Source organism: Choloepus didactylus, chromosome 11 (assembly GCF_015220235.1).
Source record: "Choloepus didactylus isolate mChoDid1 chromosome 11, mChoDid1.pri, whole genome shotgun sequence".
Lineage (NCBI taxonomy): Eukaryota > Metazoa > Chordata > Mammalia > Pilosa > Megalonychidae > Choloepus > Choloepus didactylus.
Window position 1 is genome coordinate 39,509,576 of NC_051317.1, and position 18,049 is coordinate 39,527,624.

Sequence of the window (18,049 nt, forward strand, 5' to 3'; positions counted from 1 at the left end):
CACATTGCAGTTAATCTTTAAGAAGCTACCACTTGTCCAGTTGGGGTTAATTTTAAGAACAATATCCGTAGGTATCTGAAACAGTATTAACATAATTCTCTCCTTTCCAATTGCGTCTTTGTGAGGCCAGTTCCTTTTCCCAAAACAACATAGAGAAACAGATTGAAGGCAGAAGCAGCAGATAGGAGAATCCAGCCAGCTTTGATTAAGCCAGACAATAAAAAGATTTCCAAAACTTCTTTTAATTCTCAACACAGTAAATATTGATAGCCGTAACCCAAATAAACAAAAGTTCCTTAGGGCCCTAAATAATTCTTTGGAGTGTAAAAGTTTGAGAATCACTGTTCTAGAATGGTGCATTAAGTTAGGCCTCCCTGAAATTCTGGCTGCAGATTCATGAGTAGCAGTTGTAAAGAAACGAAAAAGAGAGTCTTCTTCAAGGGTGTTGTGGAAGACAGTTGACCAAGGGTGCAGATTTGGAGGTGCATTGCTTCTCAGTAACTGTTGGAATATCCTTGCAAAGGACCGGTATGCACTAAATGTTGCTGCAAAGCTGTACAGTCTGTTTCCTGACTGAGTGAGTAGAGGATGGATGTGGTGTGGGAGGCAGTTCTTACCATGTACTTCTTGGAATTTATTTCATTATGATGATGCTATTGCTCATGGAATTTTGGTCCTGATTTTTTTAAGAAAGCTGCAGATTTTATTGAGACACATTCACATACCATGTATTCCATCCAAAATACAATCAGTGTCTCATAGTATCATCACTTTTTCATCACACTCAATTTTAGACCATTTTCATTGCTCCAAAGAGAAAAATAACAGAGACATAAAAAGAAGACCCAGAATACCCCATGTCCCTTATCCCCCTATTTTTGAACCCTAGTATTGGTGTGGTGCACCTGTTACTGTTGATGAAAGAATATTGAGCTATTACTGTTAACTGTAGTCCGTAGCTTGCAGTCGGTAATTTTCCCCAATATACACTTTGTTATTAACTCTTTGTACAAGTGTAGTAGTTCATGCAAGAAGTTATTTATATTTGTAGTGTTAATTGGTGACGTACATAACAACCCCTTTCAACCAAATTCACCTACGACATGGCACTATTGCTTATAATCCCAGTAATGAGCTATCATCATCTCTCTCCATTTCCAATCATTTAGATTCAACCTTGTTGACAGTTCTGTACATATTAGGTAACCACTCCCCCTTCTCTAGCTTTTGTCTATCTCTAGGTACCCTATATTCTATGTTCTAAGAGTCTGAGTTTACATATTCTAGTTAGTTCATATTAGTGAAATCATACAGTATCTGTCCTTTTGTGTCTGGTTTGTTTCACTCAGCATTATGTCCTCAAGGTTCATCCATGTTATCACATGCTTCGGGACCTCATTCCTTCTTACATATGCATAATACTCCATCGTATGTATATACCACATTTTATTAGCCACTTGTCTGTTGATGGACACTTGGGTTGCTTCCATCTTTTGGCAATTGTGAATAATGCGGCTATGAACATCAGTGTGCAAATGTCTGTTCGTGTCCCTGCTTTCCGATCTTCTGGGTGTATGCCCGATAGCAGAATTGCCGAGTTGTAGGGTGTTCTGGTTTGCTAATGCTGCCTTTTTGCAAAATACCAGAAATGGATTGGCTTTTATAAAGGGGTTTTTTTTGTTACACAGTTACAGTCTTAAGGCCATAAAGCATCCAAGGTAACGCATCAGCAATCGGGTACCTTCACTGGAGGATGGCCAAGGGTGTCTGGAAAACCTCTGTTAGCTGGGAAGGCACGTGGCTGACATCTGCTCCAAGTTGTGGTTTCAAAATGGTTTTCTCCCAGGACGTTCCTCTCTAGGCCGCAGCTCCTCTTCAAAATGTCACTCTCAGTTGCCCTTGGGGCGTTTGTCCTCTCTTGGCTTCTCTGGAGCAAAAGTCTGCTTTCAAAGGCTGTCTCCAAAATGTCTCTGTAAGCTGCAGCTCCTCTCTCAGCTCCTGTGCATTCTTCAAAGAGTCCCTCTTGGCTGTAGCAAGGTTGCTCCTTCTGTCTGAGCTTATATAGTGCTCTAGTAAACTAATCAAAGCCCAGGCTCAATGGGTGGGGCCACACCTCCATGGAAATTATCCAATCGGAGTTATCACCTACAGTTGGGTGGGTCACATCTCCATGGAAACACTCAAAGAATTACAATCTAATCAACACTAATTCTGCCCACATAAGATTGCATCAAAGATAATGGTGTTTTGGGCGACATGATACTTTCAAACCGGCACATAGGGCAAACTCAGTATTTAATTTTCGAAGGAACCACCAAACTGTCTTCCACAGTAGCTATGCCATTTTACATTTCCACCAACAGTGAATGAGTGTTCCTGTTTCTCCACATCCTCTCCAACATTTGTAATTTCCTGTTTGTTTAATAGCATCCATTTTTACAGGTGTGAAATTTTTTTTTCTTTTTTAAATGCAGTTTTATTGAGATATGTTCACACATCCATCCAAAGTATACAATCAGTGGCTTGCAGTATCATCATATAGTTGTGTGTTCATCTCCACAATCAATTTTAGAACATTTTCATAACTCCAAAAAAAAAAAATGAGAAAAAACACAAAACATATCATACCTCTTATCCCCCCCTATTTGTATATATATTTTGTCTTTATTACTCATCTGTCCATATGCTGGATCCAGGGAGTGTTAGTCATAAGGTTTTCACACTCAGACGGTCATGTCTTTTCTCCTTTTGGTCAAGAAGGCTTTCTCAATCCCACAATGCTAGGGCCAGGCTCATCCCTGGGAGTCATATCCCACATAGTGGGGAGGGTAGTGAGTTAATTTGCAGAGTTGGCTTAGAGGGAGAGGCTACATCTGAGCAACAAAAGAGGTTCTCTGAGGGTTACTCTTAGTAATAGTTATAAGTAGGCTCAGCTTCTCTATTGGAGAGAGAAGTTTCATAAGGGCAAGCCTCTAGACTGAGGGCTTGGCTTATTAAATTGGGAGCCCCTATTGCTTAAGAGAATAGCAGGAGTTCCCCAGATGGGGACGTTTAATAGTTCCACATTCTCCCCCAGTCCCTCAAGGGGACTTTGCAAATACTTTTTATTTTTTGCCCCAAATATTCTGGGATGTATTGGGGTATTACATTAGCCTGTACAGAACAACAAGATCTCATTCCCTATTCCAGGTTCCGTGTAATTACGTTGTTTAAATAAACTGACCATACAGGTTAAATTAGGTAGTGTGCTATAGAAAATAAAGTTTTATACCAAATGAACCTCTCTTCCTATGAAATAAACCTCTCTTCCTTTGCTCATTGTGGTTTTGATTTGCATTTCCCTAATAGCGAATGAAGAGGAACATCTTTTCATGTTTTTATTTAGCTATTTGTATTTCTTCTTTGGAGAAATTTCTATTCATATCTTTTGCCCATTTTATAATTGAGTTTGCCCTTTTATTGTTGAGTTGTAGGATTTCTTTATATATACTGGATATCAAACCCTTATCAGATATATGGTTACCAAATATTCTCTCCCATTGAGTTGGCTGCCTCTTTACCTTTTTGACAAAGTCCTTTGCAGAATAGAAGTGTTCAGTCTTGGGGAATTCCCGTTTATCTATTTTTTCTGTTGTTGCTTGTGCTTTGGTTGTAAAGTCTAAGAAGCTACTTCCTATTACTAGGTCTTGAAGATGCTTCCCTGTATTTTCTTCTAGGAATTTTATGGTACTGGCTTTTATATTTAGCTCTGGTCCACTTTGAGTTAATTTTTGTATAGGTGTGAGGTAGGAGTCCTCTTTCATTCCTTTGGCTATGGATATCCAGTTCTCCCAGCCCCATTTATTGAAGAGACTATTCTGTCCCAGTTCAGTGGATTTAGGGGCCTTGTTAAAAATCTATTGAAAATAGATCTGAGGGTCTGTTTCTCAACTCTCAGTTCGATTCCATTGATCAATATGTCTGTCTTTGTGCCATTACCATGTTGTTTTGACCACAGTGGCTTTATAATGAGCTTTAAAGTCAGGAAGTGTCAGTCCTTCCACTTTGTTCTTCTTTTTAAGGATGTTTTTTTGGCTATTTAAGGCCCCTTTCCCTTCCAAATAAATCTGATAACTAACTTTTCCAAGCCTGCAAAGTAGGTTGTTGGAAATTTGATTGGTATTGTGTTGAATTTGTAGAACAATTTGGGTAGAATTGGAATCTTAATGACATTTAGCCTTCCTGTCCAAGAATACGGAATGTCTTTCCATCTATTTATGTCTTTTTAAATTTCTTTTAGCAATGTTTTGTAGTTTTCTGTCTAGAGGTTCTTTACATCCTTGGGTAAGTTTATTCCTAGATACTTGATTCTTTTAGTTTCTATTGGGAATGGATTTTTTTTCTTAATTGCCTCCTTAGTTAGGTCATTACTAGCGTATAGAAACATTGCTGATGAAAAATATGGGATGCTTCACAAATTTGCATGTCGTCCTTGTGCAAGGCCCATGCTAATCTTCTGTGTATCATTCCAGTTTTAGTATATGTGCTGCCAAAGTGAGCACTGGTCCTGATATTTTGTGACAGAGAGACTTAGTTAATAACTAGTGGTTTCACTTACTCTTAAGTTCCTTGATTATCTTCTGCAAAAGGCTGTGTTACATCCCAGGTTACATTTGAGGCAGAATTTTGCCTCTGTAAGGGGAAAATGCCAGATCTGCATGGTGAAAGCTAACTGATATTGTCAAACTCTTATATGATTGATCAGAAGCGTTAATTGTGTGGACAGAATGGGGTTTTCTGTCCATTGATCGTGGCCCATATTTATATCTCGGCTTCTAGCATAGTCCTTGGCTCCTAGGAGGCACTCAAGAAATACTCATTGGAAAGGTGATCAGGTTGGAGGAAAATCACCTGATGAAAGCTGGTGGAGTTCAGGTTTGATGATTTCTTACCAGGCGTTACGATAGGAGCCCAGGCTGCAAAGCCAGCGAAGGCCTGGCTCTGGCCTCCAGAAACTAAATGATGTGGTCGAGGCGGTAACAGCCCAGTAAACCTGTGTGTTCAGGGTCAGGTGAAGAAAGTCCAAAGACCTTCCCAACCAGTCTTACTTTGACATTGACTGATTTTCTTGCCATTAACAAACACCAATTAAACCAAATAAAATGGTAGCATTTTAGAAACCCTATGAGTTCAAACTCTATTTTACAGTAGAGAAAGCTGAAGGTCAGGCAGGTTAAATGACTTAGAACCTGGTAGTAGAACAAACACATCTACCAGTCTGTGGCTCTGACTACAGTGTGTTTGTCTCCTTGGCTCTCCCTTTTGTGTGTGAGGCAAAAATTCCTTGACGGTAGAGGTGACACATTTTACCTTTTTTCATCTGCAGGGCTTCTGGAACGGAAGCTGGTCTTCCACAGTCACTTGTTAGAAATACATTGCTTCTAAAATATTGCTGGTTGGAATGAAGTCCACGGTTTTCTCTGTATCAGGGAAAACTGTCACAGTTCATATGTTTTCTAAAAGGAGTTTTCAAATTTCTTTCCAATTTTCCTCACTCTTTACTTAAAACTCCTTTTTCCCTTTCCGCAATTCCTACTTCCTTTCATCTTTTCATGTCTGGTAATGGTTTCATTTTTTGTTGTCCTTTGCATAAATTGTATACTCTGGAGCTGCAGATTCTAGATTTCTGTAGTATTAAAATTTAGTTACACCAGGATAAAACCAGATCTTGGACTATAACCTCAAGATGTGGAAGCAAAATAAGTTTTGTAAGCCTGTGTCTCTCAAGTCTTTTATCTGAGACTCAGATAAAAGTTCACTTGAATATGCCCTGGCATTTTAAATAAAATTAATTTTATCACATTGGAAATTAAATGAATATTTTGGAATCTTCCTGTGTGATAATGTAGCCTATTTCTAATGTAATATGGTATAAATTCATTTAGTAAGAACTTAACAAAATGTATTAGAGCTATGAAAATATATAAAATACTGTGGAGGGAAATACCTTATGAAAGAAAAGTTCAAAGAATGGCATGTTAGAGTGCATGTTACAGTCTGTTTCTCTCTTTTTGTGGGGAGTATTGATTTGTGAAGAACATCTGGAGGTCATGCATTTTGGAGTAACAAATATCAAGCATAGTTCTCATTTAAAAATACATTCTATACCAATTCTTTATAAAGCTGGGTTTACAAATTCCAGTTCATGTTTTTAAAGATGACTTTAAAATCTAGATACGTCTAACTTTTCAAAAGTAATGTTTTGCTTAATGCAAAGTAAATGAGCTAGCCAACATATCTTCTTTAAAGAGTAGTCACCTGAAAATTTGGTTTTAAGTCCCATCTTTATGGACAATAAAATATTTTATGCACATATGTACAGAGTTGATATTTGATGTATTCATTTCAGAAACACAGTGGTCTTTTAGAAAACAAACCACCCATTTACATTACATTGTTTCTGTGCACTGCTTTGCACATCATAGATTTTGTCCCAAGACCCTGTCCTAAGGTCTGAGAGAATGCAAGCCTGCAGCGCATTTTACAGTCCTGAGCATGTGGGGGATGTGATTGATTGTTGAATCCAGTTGAGTACGGGAAACAAATTAAAATTTATGTTTTTAAAACTTTTGTAAATGAATTGTGACATTTAAATTGTTTTCAGTGGCTTATATTACACAAGTTTAGGAGTTTCAGAGTTTAAAGTTCACATTAAAATTTTTTTGGTAATAGCTGGGATATGAATGGAGATCATTTTTAAAAAACTTTTTATTGTGGAAAATTCCAAACTTTGAGGTTTTTTTAATGCCAGGAATTCCTGGCACTTGTGTGAATTGCATGCTGATGCTTGGTGTCCGAATACGCTGAATCATAAAACACGAAAATTGAGCTCTAATCCTTGAAACTGGCAGATTTGGACAGCCCAGGACTCTTGACAGTTCTAAGCCTGCATGCTGCCTGTGGGTTTCTACCAAATAGGATATTAAAAAATAAGACTTTAAAAGAGACAACTGGAAAGAGAGTAAGAGCGTGAAAAGTAGAAGACGCAGGTCAGTCTTCTGGACTGACTGGGGTCACCAGCCCCAGCGTGGCCTCTCTCCCCTGCCTGCTCCCAGGACCCTTGCAGGGGAAAAGTCTGCCAGCTCCTATTCTCCGCAGTCGCTCCGGTGAGGTGCCTGGCGTCCCCCCACTTCCTCCCGATTAGCTGGTTCCTTTCGCCTGAGTATATTGGCTGAGAGGAGGGGCTGCTTAGCGTCTTTATGTAAGTGCAGCGTTGTCCTGGGAATTTCCATGAAGCCCGTTGTTGCAGATTAAACAAAAAACAGAATCACCCCTGGCTGTTCCATGGCTTAGCACTGTTTCTAACCCACAGCCAGTGTTTTATCAACATTTTCTACTTATTCCATTTATTTGATTAACTTTTATTTATATTATTTACCATTTAATATTATAGATTACTGCTGGGATGTGTGTGGCATTTTTTATAATTAATTTTCTTTCTACCCTCTGAATCTCCTTGTTCACAGAGCAGTTCTTCCTTTCTCCACCCTTTGACCCTTTTTTCCCCTATACACACCTCTTTAGGGCTGAGATTTCATTGGCTTTTATTGCTTTGTATTTGCCCAACAGTAACAGCAGGTGTATGTGTGGTGCTAAGGCCACACAGAAAGGCTTTTCTCTTGGAGCCAGAGATCAAAAGAGAGGTCGTTTGTAGGAGGTGATTGTCCACATAGGAATGCTGTCACTTAAAAGGGTAGGAAGAAGAGTAATTATTGTTCTAGTTTCCTGTTGGGGAGGCAGGTCTACCCCACGCTCAGTTCCAGAAGCCCCGGGCTAGCCTGCCTTCTTGACCGCGTGGCAGGGCCCTCCGTTGGTGCGGCTGAGAAGTGCTGTCCCCTCTTTGGTGCTTGGAAGGTGACAGTTGTTGCTTTCACATGCTGATACTTCATTAACTTGGCATTCTTTATTGATAGGCTGATCATGTTAATTTATTGCCTAAACAGATGCTATTAAGAGTGAAAAAGGGTATTACTAAGAATTATTCTGGAGTAGTGGGTATAAACTGGGATCATCCCTGTTGCACCAGGAGGTATGGTCCCTTGACTCACTGACCAGAGTTTATAATAATTTCAGTGTATAACGGGGTAAGAGTCCCATGGATCATTTTTGTGGTTTATTCTTAACTTGGATAAAATGGTGTTTGATTTACTGTTGGACAAATAAAGCATTGACACTTGGCCAAGAAGATTGGTCAGAAGAGATGAGGCTGAGTCAGAAGGCGCCTGTCAATACATGGTGTTCTTTAACAGCAGACCTACAGTACGTTAGGAGAAAGTCCCCAGCTCCTTGAGGGTTGAATTGCTCATTTTACGTGTGAGCTAAATGTGAATCAGGATTTGTCAGCACTCAGGCTGGCATGTGTCCTAAGCTTCTTCAGAAGAACTCAGAAGGGGGTCTTTGTACTACTTTCCTCCCTTGCTGCAAATCACAGAAGGGTGGTGAACAAGTCTTCTAACCATGTCCCCGTTTTGGGGTGAGAAGAGAGTTTTTTTGGTTCCAGTTGCCTGACTCAGAAGCTGCTGGCTGCCTGCTCCCGCCTGCCCTCGCCCGCCTGGGTCTCCGGAGTGAGCCGCTGTCTCAGTAGGGCAGAACTGGGTAGATTCCTCGGATAAAACCCTGGTAATCTCTTTACCATACTTTACAGAGTTCGTAATCGTGCCGTATTTGCTCTTAATTGTTCTGTAATGGTGGGTTGCAACTTTAAAACTACCATAAATAAAAAGGTTTTCTTTTTACTTTTTCTGCCCTCAGAATTCTTCAGTAGAAAAGCATTTAAATAAACAAATAAATCTCTGTGTGTGTTAAAATATATCTTTTTGTCACAATCTGGAATTTTTATGCATTTTTATACATGTTACAAATTCGCTTGATTTTTGAGGGTGTTGGGTAACCTAATGATTCACTGTGATATAGATACAGTTAAGCCTATGCATTGTATCCCCAGTGTTCTGGTACAGCCTCTTGAAATAGCCTAGATAAAAAGCTGGTGACATCCTGGTATTTTCAGTCTTCTTGTGTGGCCTGAATTTTCAAACTCTTCATTTCATACTGCCTGAAGCATCCTGTTCTGATTGGACTGAAAGATTATTTTAGATGGGAATGGGGCAAAAGAGGATAACTGCCTTTGCCACTCTTTTTTCTGTAACTATGATAAGAATATTGAGTTAAATGAAAGCTGTTTTCTTACCTAAATAAAGTTTCTTTGCTTTTTAAAAATAGAACCTAAACTAGACTTTTGTAAGAATCGTATTTTTAGCTGAAAAGAAAATCACAGAGGTAGGGTAGGTATTAGAACTATCTGATCTTTAAATATAACAATATAGGTAGAGTTTTAATTTTCTTTTTAAATTTGTTATTGGAGTCAGCTTATTTTTCTGCGTACATGAAAATACTTGCTTTTGTCCAGTGAAATCCTTAAGAAAAAAGTTAAGGCAAAAAGAACTTGTAAGAAAATTGGAGTTCCCACACCTTCACTTTTAAAAGTTTCCTGAGTTTCGTTATAAAGGTTATAGAGAATCATTGACAGTGGAAATTGCAGTGCATATTTTGGTTTGATGCTTCTGTTGGCTCTATTCCTCAGCCTCTTATCGTTGTGTAGGGGATGAGGAGTATAGAATTAATGTTGATGTCTTCTCCAGATTCCATATTGTTCTTAGATGCTGTCAGATGTGTTAGAGAATGTTAAAAACGGGGAATCCTTCCAGATATTGGTCCAGTGAGAATTGTGTTAGTGCCTCTCTAGGTGTTGGCATCTGTTGAAATGGCAGTTGGCGCTCTACTCAACACTTCCTGGACACTGCAAGCCACCGGCTAGCTGCAAATGACTCTCTGGCAGTAGGTACCCCTCACCGTCATCCTTTGTTATTTGCCCAGGAGATTCCAGTGCTGGCCGTTAGAACCTCCAGATCATGCTGTGACCTGTCCAACCCTGAGACTCTGTGATGACCAGGGCCAGGTGGTGAGTGACCAGGCAGGCCTGATTGGGCCTGGAGCGCTGCTAGGGGCCTGCACACTGGGCCCTCGCATTCCACATGTGCCTCCAGTTGTCCCAGGCAGCTGTAATTGTGGTGACTGAAATCCCCTTTTGAGGGCAATTTCCACGCACTCAGAATATTCTGACTTCCTCCTCTTCGCACCTGCTTTTAGACCAAAGTCGGGAATTTGAAGACGAACTAGAGGATTCCAGCAAATTCGGAATCTGAGTGGGTAGCAGAGAAGTAACTGGGTTCAGCAGAAAGAAGAGGAAATCGGGAGGCATTTCACGTTCTGACTCGGTCACAAAGGCATGGGGTGGTCTCGTTCCTTAGCATGATACCTACTGTTGACTGAGCATGTACTGTACAGAGTGGGAAGTGAGAGCTTCAGCCTGCATGTTTTATGTCTACACAGAGTCCACTGCTGAGCCTTTTCATAGATCTCTCATTTTATCCCCCCACATCCCTCTGATGTGTGGAATCTAGACCTGGTTCTGTTCAACTCTGAAATGTCTGTTGTTTTTGCAGAACTGTATTGCCTTCCCTAAATTTTGGTGTCTCTTCCAAATCGTGGGGTGTGTGCAGAGAGCTATGATCAAAGGGTCTAGCCTGGCTCAGATGGCATGGAAAGGGAGGGGAGTCTGAGCAGTGGGCCGTCGTTAAAGGGTTAGGGTTCAAGCTGGGTAGGAGAAGAGCAGTGGTTTAGGACTGGAGGAAAGAAACTAACCAGTGTGACTCTGTATTCCCCGGGCCCTGGCCGTTCTGCTCCTGGCCTTGGCGCCGAGTGTCCTCCTCGGCAGTAACTGGCTGGTGGGTGCCATTGCCAGAGGCAGATAGGCTCAGGGCTCCAGGGGGCTTGGCAGACCCACTCAGCCAGCACCCTCTTACGGTTGACTCGCACGGTTGCCCATCCCGCGTGTGCCTCGTATGAAGGAAACAAGAATGTGAAGGCACGGTACTGGGCTCCACGTAGATGCAGAAAGCTGAAGTCTCAATCCTTTTTGGGATTTGCCTTATCACTCCTGATGTATATTATGGGTGTCTCATTTTGCCCATTAACTTTGGATTGTATATAAATTTTTGTGACTACAGCCTTTTAAGGGAAAGTTAGCCAATTTTGGTTTCCTTTTCAGGAAATACTGTGATTTCTTCTTTCCATCATATCTTTAATAATTTTTGAGAGCTAATGACAATCACACAGATTAAAGATTTGCCAGCTTGAAGAGGTGAGCTTAGTGTTCAGGAACAAAGGCTTTGGGAGGTTTCTCATGGTGTGGGCAACAAAAAAAGGGTGAATAGAAATAACTGTTGGAACCTTTTTTGTAAATTGCAGTAGTCAGCAGTTCCTTCAGCTCCACATGGAGAGAACACCAGTGAGGTGGGACTGCCTCCTCCTCCATCTAGGTTCTGGGGGTCCATGGGTGGGCTCCACAGCATCTGTAACCCCTTGAAATTTTATCCAAAAAATGTGTGTAGGTGGGCATTTTCTGAGACAACAGTTGAAAGCGTTAATTAGAGCTCAGTGTTAAGAGTGACTGCCCAAGCCCCAAGGACCCTTCGCTACCTGGAAAAGGAAGAAATTTCTCAAGAAGTATAACCTTTTATTTTTTTAATCTCTTCTGATTAATTTCTCCTTATTTTTAGTCCCTTCTGTCCTTCTCTCTCCACCTCAAAACTCTTGGAGTTGAAATCTCTTTCTCTAAAACTCCATTGAGTTATTCTAGTTTGGTTCTTTACCTAAGTGTCCAGAACTAAAAGAGCTCTTTTTTACAGAGCTTTGAAATACTTGAATACGATCACCTGGTCCCTTCCTAGCCCCCTCCAACCCTAAGCTTGATTTTTTAAAAATTCAGTTTTATTGAGATGTATTCACATACCATACAGTCATCCAAAGTGTACAGTCAGCTGTTCACAGTACCATCGTATAGTTGTGCGTTCATCACTCCAATCTATTTTTTGAACATTTTCCTTGTACCAGAAAAAGTAATAATAAGAATAATAAATAAAAGTGAAAAAGAACACCCAAATCATCCACCCCCTCCCACCCTATTTTTTTAAATTTCTTGTCCCTATTTTTCTACTCATCCATCCATACACTGGATGAAGGGAGTGTGACCCACAGGCTTTCACAATCACACTGTAACCCCTTGTAAACTACATTGCTGTACAATCATCTTCAAGAGTCATGGCTACTGGGTTGCTGTTTAATGGTTTCAGGTATTTGCTTCTAGCTATTCCAATGCATTAAAACCTAAAAAGGGTTATCTATATTGTGCATAAGAATGCTCATCGGAGTGCCCTCTCGACTCCATTTGAAATCTCTCAGCCACTGAAGCTTTATTTCATTTCATTTCGCATCCCCCTTTTGGTCAAGAAGATGTTCTTAATCCCACAATGTCTGGTCCAGATTCATCCCCAGGAGTCATATCCCACATTGCCAGGGAGATTTGCACCCCCGGGAGCCAGGTGCTGTGTAGGGGGGAGGGCAGTGAGTTCACCTGCCGAGGTGGCTTAGCTAGAGAGAGAGGGCCAGATCTGAGCAACAAAGAGGCACTCGGTGAGACGCCTAAGCTTGATTTTTAACCACCCACCCCATCCCTCAGAGTTCCTCCTATGGTGGTTTCCACACTTTGTGCCTGACATGGGTCGTAGAATTCCAGGTTTGAGTACCTATTTGCTGTCGGGACATTGGATCAGAGCCCCCAGAATGCCCAATAGATTTTTTGGTCCTTCCCCTCTCTCTCTTCTTCTTCACCCAGGTCTTCTATGACTTGTATTTAAGAAATTAATATTTTGAATAATATATAATATGTATGACTTCATACATATCTTTGAAGTTCATCTTACTCAGTTCATCCTGTTCAGATCGTTGGATAGTATTATTTTCACCCAATGAAGTAATAATTTCTCCCAGCTGTGCGGTTTGCGGATTTGACAAGTGGGACTTCTCCATCTTGTTATCTAAGTCATTGCTGGCGTGGAGCCGAGGAGAGCAGCGCGTCTGTAAAATGCATAGGGCCCCTGCAATTTGCTCTCTTCTTTAGGCATCCTCAGCGTCCAGACGATCTCCTTTTCCTTCTGCTGGTACTATCTTCACCTGCACCTTGGTTCTCTGAATCTCAACATCAGTCCTCTGATTGCTTTACAGAGGTGCTTCAACCTTTGGGCCAGGCTTATGTCTAAATGATGGAAACTGTGACAGAGCTTGGGTGGAATAGCTGAGTTTTCAAAGTGAAAGGACAGTCATACTGTTTTAAAAATGATGGGCCCATCGCAAGCAGTGTAGCTTCTTACTTGTCCATATATCTGGCAGAAATCTCCCTGTAATAATAGAAGCACGATTAAATGATGGCATAAATTCCATGCCTCTGTTTTATTAGAGATTGAAGTATAAAAATGAATGACAAATTTACATGTAGAAACTTGGCCTTTAATGAGACTACAGCAGTAATTAAAAAGTACAGTGTTATACTTTATGGACTTTTCCTCTGTTATCACGTTTTTTTTTTCTACATTTTGTTTCCAGTTGGAAAACTCAGTAGTATTTAAGAATTCAGTTTGCTCCTGATGGTTCAAGTGCTCCCGAGGTATGAATTTGGAGTGCTGATGATTTTTTTTTTGAAACTTTCCCTGATTTTCTGCATGTTCGATGAGGAAAATGGGACTAAATACTGCTGAAACCTTGCATCTTACTGGGTACTTCCTTCTGGAGCAGGGGTGACAAGTGCTGGCGTTTCCACTTCTCCTTGCTCACCACTAATCCAGGCAGTGCGGCTGGCGTGTCTTTGGAGACACAGGGTGGGACATGCGGGGAGTCTGCTGCTAGGGCCAGAAGTCGCCTGATCCTTCCTCCTCCCCTGTGGGTTATTTTCCACCCACGTGGGTTTTTTTTTTAAAGCAGTTTTACTGAGATATATTCACACACCATACAATCTTTCCAAAGTGTACAACCATTGGCTCTCAGGAAAAGCACAGAGCTGTGCATTCATCACCACAATCGATTCATTAATCCGACAAGAAAAACCCCATAGCCTTATACTCCCTTATTATTGACACTTAGCATTGGTCTCGTACCTTTGTTACAGTTGATGAAAGAATATTAAAATATTACTGTTAACTATAGTCCATAGTTTACATTAGGTGTATTTTTTCCGATATACCACCCTGTTGTTAATACCTTGTAGTACTGACATACATTTGTTCTAGTTCATGAAAAAACACATTTATGTTTGTACTATTAACCACAGTCAGTGTCCACAAGAGTTTGCTGTGTCACGGAGTTCCATGTTTTATCCTCTTATCTTTCCTTTAGTGACATACATGACCCTAAATTTCCCCTTTGAACCACAATTCACAAACCTAGTTCAGCAATGTTAATTACACTCAGAGTAATGTGCTACTGTCACCTCTATCCATTTCCAAACATTTACAATCAGTCTAATTAAATGCTGCACAAATTAAGCATCACCTCCCGATTCTACCCTCATTCTGTCTCCTGGTAACCTATATTCTAGGTTCAAGCTCTATGAGTTTGGCTTACTGTAGTTAGTTCATATTAGTGAGATCATACAATAGTTGTCCTTTTGTGTCTGGCTAATTTCACTCAACATAATGTCCTCAGAGGGCATCCATGTTGTCTCATGTATCAGGACGTCATTCCTTCTTACAGCTCAGTAATATTCCATCGTATGTATATACCACATTTTGTTTAGTCATTCATCGTTTGGTGGACACTTGGGGTGTTTCTGTCTTTTGGCAGTTGTGACTAGTGCTACTATGAACATTGGCATGCAGATGTCTGTTCACGTCCCTGCTTTCAATTCTTCTGGGTATGTACTCAGTAGCAGGATTGCCAGATCATGTGGCAGTTCTATACTTAGCCTCCTGAGAAACCGCGAAGCTGTCTTCCACAGTGGCTGCACCATTTTATGTTCCCACCAGCAGTGAATGAGTGTTCCTATTTCTCCACATCCTCTCTAAGACATGTAGTTTTCTTTTTATTTAATAGTAGCCATTCTAGTAGGTATGAATTGATATCTCATGAGGTTTTGATTTGCATTTCCCTAATATCTAGTGATGTGGAGCATCTTTTCATGTGCTTTTTAGCCATTTGTATTTCCTCTTTGGAGAAATGACTATAGATGTCTTTTGCCCATTTTTAAATTGGGTTGTTTGTTTTTTTTATTGTTAAATTGTAGGATTTCTTTGTACATTTTGGAAATTAAACCCTTATTGTATACGTGGTTTCCAAATATTTTCTCCCATTGAGTAGGCTGCCTTTTCACCTTTTTGGCAAAGTCCTTTGAAATGCAAAAGTTTTTAGTTTTGAGGAGGTCCCATATATCTATTTTTTCTTTCGTTGCTTGTGCTTTGTGTGTGAAGTCTAAGAAACCATTGCCTACACAAGATCTTGAAGACACTTCCCTACATTTTATTCTGGGAGGTTAAGGACCTGGCTCTTATATTTAAGTCTTTGATCCATTTTGATTTAATTTTTGTAGAAGGTGTGAGATAGGGGTCCTCTTTCATTTTGTTGGATGTGGATATCCAGTTCTTCCCTCACCATTTGTTGGAGAGACTATTCTGTTCCGGTGGAGTGGACTTGGCAACTTTGTCAAGTATCAATCAATTATAAATGTGAAGGTCTATTTCTAAACTCTCAATTTAATTCCATTGGTCAGTGTATTTATTTTTATGCCCGTACCATGCTTTTTGGACCACTATAGCTTTTTAATATGTTTTAAAGTCAGGAAGTGTGAATCCTCTAACTTTCTCCTTTTTCAAAATATTTTTGACTGTTACTCTTACTCTTCCAAATAAATTTGAGAATTGGCTTTTCCATTTCTGCAAAATAGGGTGTTGGAATTTTGATTGGTACTGCATTGTATCTGCAAATACGTTTGGGTAATATTGACATCTTAACGATATTTAGTCTTCCAATCCATGAACACGTAATGTCCTTCCATTTATTTGGTATTCTTTGATTTCTTTTAGCAATGTTTTATAGTTTTCTGTGTACAGGTCCTTTATGTCCTCGGTTAAATTTATTCCTAGATATTTGATTCTTTTAGTTGCTATTGTAAATGGACTTTTTTTTCTTGATTTCCTTCTCAGATTGCTCATGACTAGTGTGTAGAAAACTACTGATTTTGGGGTGTTAATCTTGTATCCTGGCACTTTGCTGAACTCATTTATTAGCTCTAGTAGCTTTGTCATTGATTTTTGGGGGCTTTCTATATATAGGATCTTGTCATCTGCAAACTGAAAGTTTTAATTCTTCCTTTCCAATTTGGATACCTTTTATTTCTTTTACTTGCTTAACTGCTCTGGCTAGAATTTCCAGCACAATGTTGAATAACAGTGGTGACAGTGGACATCCTTGTCTTGTTCCAGATCTTAGAGGGAAAGCTTTCAGTCTTTCCCCATTGAGTTTGATGTTAGCTGTGGGTTTTTCATATATACCCTTAATCATGTTGAGGAAGTTTCTTTCTATTCTTATTCTTCAAAGTGTTTTTATCAAGAGAGGATGCTGGATTTTGTCAAATGCCTTTTGTGTCAGTCGAGATGATCATGTAGGTTTTCCCCTTTGATTTGTTAGTGTTGTACATTATTTTAATTGCTTTTCTTGTGTTGAACCAGCCTTGCATACCTGCGATAAAACCCAATTGATCATGGTGTATAATTTTTTTAATGTGCTGTTGGGTTTGATTTGCAAGTATTTTGTTGAGGATTTTTGCATTTATATTCATTAGAGAAATTGGTCAGTAATTTACTTTTCTGGTATTATCTTTCTAGCTTTGGTATTAAGGGGATGTTGTCTTTATAGAATTAGGTAGTGTTCCCTCCTCTTCAGTTTTTTGGAAGAGTTTGAGCAGGATTAGTATTCATTCTTCTTGGAATGTTGGGAGGTTTTTTGGAATGTTGGGAGGTTTTTTGATGACTGATTCAGTCTCTTTACCTATAATTGTTCTGTGAAGTTTGAGTTTGAACAGGATTAATATTCATTCTTCTTGGAATGTTGGGAGGTTTTTTGATGACTGATTCAATCTCTTTACCTATAATTGTTCTGTTAATCCATTTCAACTAGAGTTCTGTTAAGTTCTTCCATTTCAACTAGGTGTGGGTTGTTTGTATGTTTCTAGCAGTTTGTACATTTCATCTAAATTGTCTAATTTGTTGCCATACAGTTGTTCCTAGTATCCTCTTTTAATCTTTTTTATTTCTGTGGAGTCAGTAGTAACGTCCCCCCTCGCATTTCTGATTTTATTTTCATCTTTCCTCTGTTTTTGCTTTGTCAGTGTAGCTAAGAGTTTGTCAGTTTTATTGATCTTCTCAAAGAATCAACTTTTGGTTTTATTAAGTCTCTCTATTGTTTTTTGTCTTCTCAGTTTCATTTATTTCTGCTCTAATCTTTATTTCTTCTACTTGCTTTGGGATTAGTTTGCTGTTCTTTTTCTAGTTCCTCCAGGTGTGCAGTTAAATCTTTGATTTTAGCTCTTCTTCTTTTTTAATGTAAGCCTTTAGGGCTATGGATTTCCTTCTCACCCTGCCTTTATTGCATCCCATAAGTTTTGAGATGCTGTGTTCTCATTTTCATTAGTCTTGAGTTATTTACTGATTTCTCTTGCAATTTCTTCTGTGAGCCACTGTTTGTTTAGAGAGTGTTGTTGAGCTTCCAGATATTTGTGAATTTTCTGGTTCTTCTCCTGTTACTGATTTCCAGCTTCATTTCATTATGTTCAGAGAAAGTCCTTTGTGTAATTTCAATCTTTCTAAATTTATTGAGACTTACATTTTGACCCAGCATGTGGTCTGTCTCGGAGAATGATCCATGAGCACTTGAGAAGACTGTGTATCCTGCTGTTTTGGGGTACAGTATTCTGTATATGTCTGTTAAGTCTAGTTCATTTATCATATTATTCAAGTTCTCTGTTTCTTTGCTCTTCTGTTTAGATGTTCTGTCTATTGATGAGAGTGGAATATTGAAGTCTTCAGTGATGATTGTAGAGACACCTGTTTTTCCCTTCATTTTTGCC

At 39.6% G+C, this 18,049-nt stretch overlaps 1 protein-coding gene and 1 non-coding gene across 2 annotated transcripts in view; one reads left to right on the plus strand and one right to left on the minus strand.

The window, feature by feature from the left end:
- Positions 1-18,049, plus strand: part of TRIO (trio Rho guanine nucleotide exchange factor) — a 409,289-nt gene that overhangs the window by 34,955 nt on the left and 356,285 nt on the right.
- LOC119506602 lies at positions 4,435-4,541 on the minus strand. Its single transcript, XR_005211016.1, has one exon. It is a non-coding gene; the product is annotated as a U6 spliceosomal RNA (small nuclear RNA).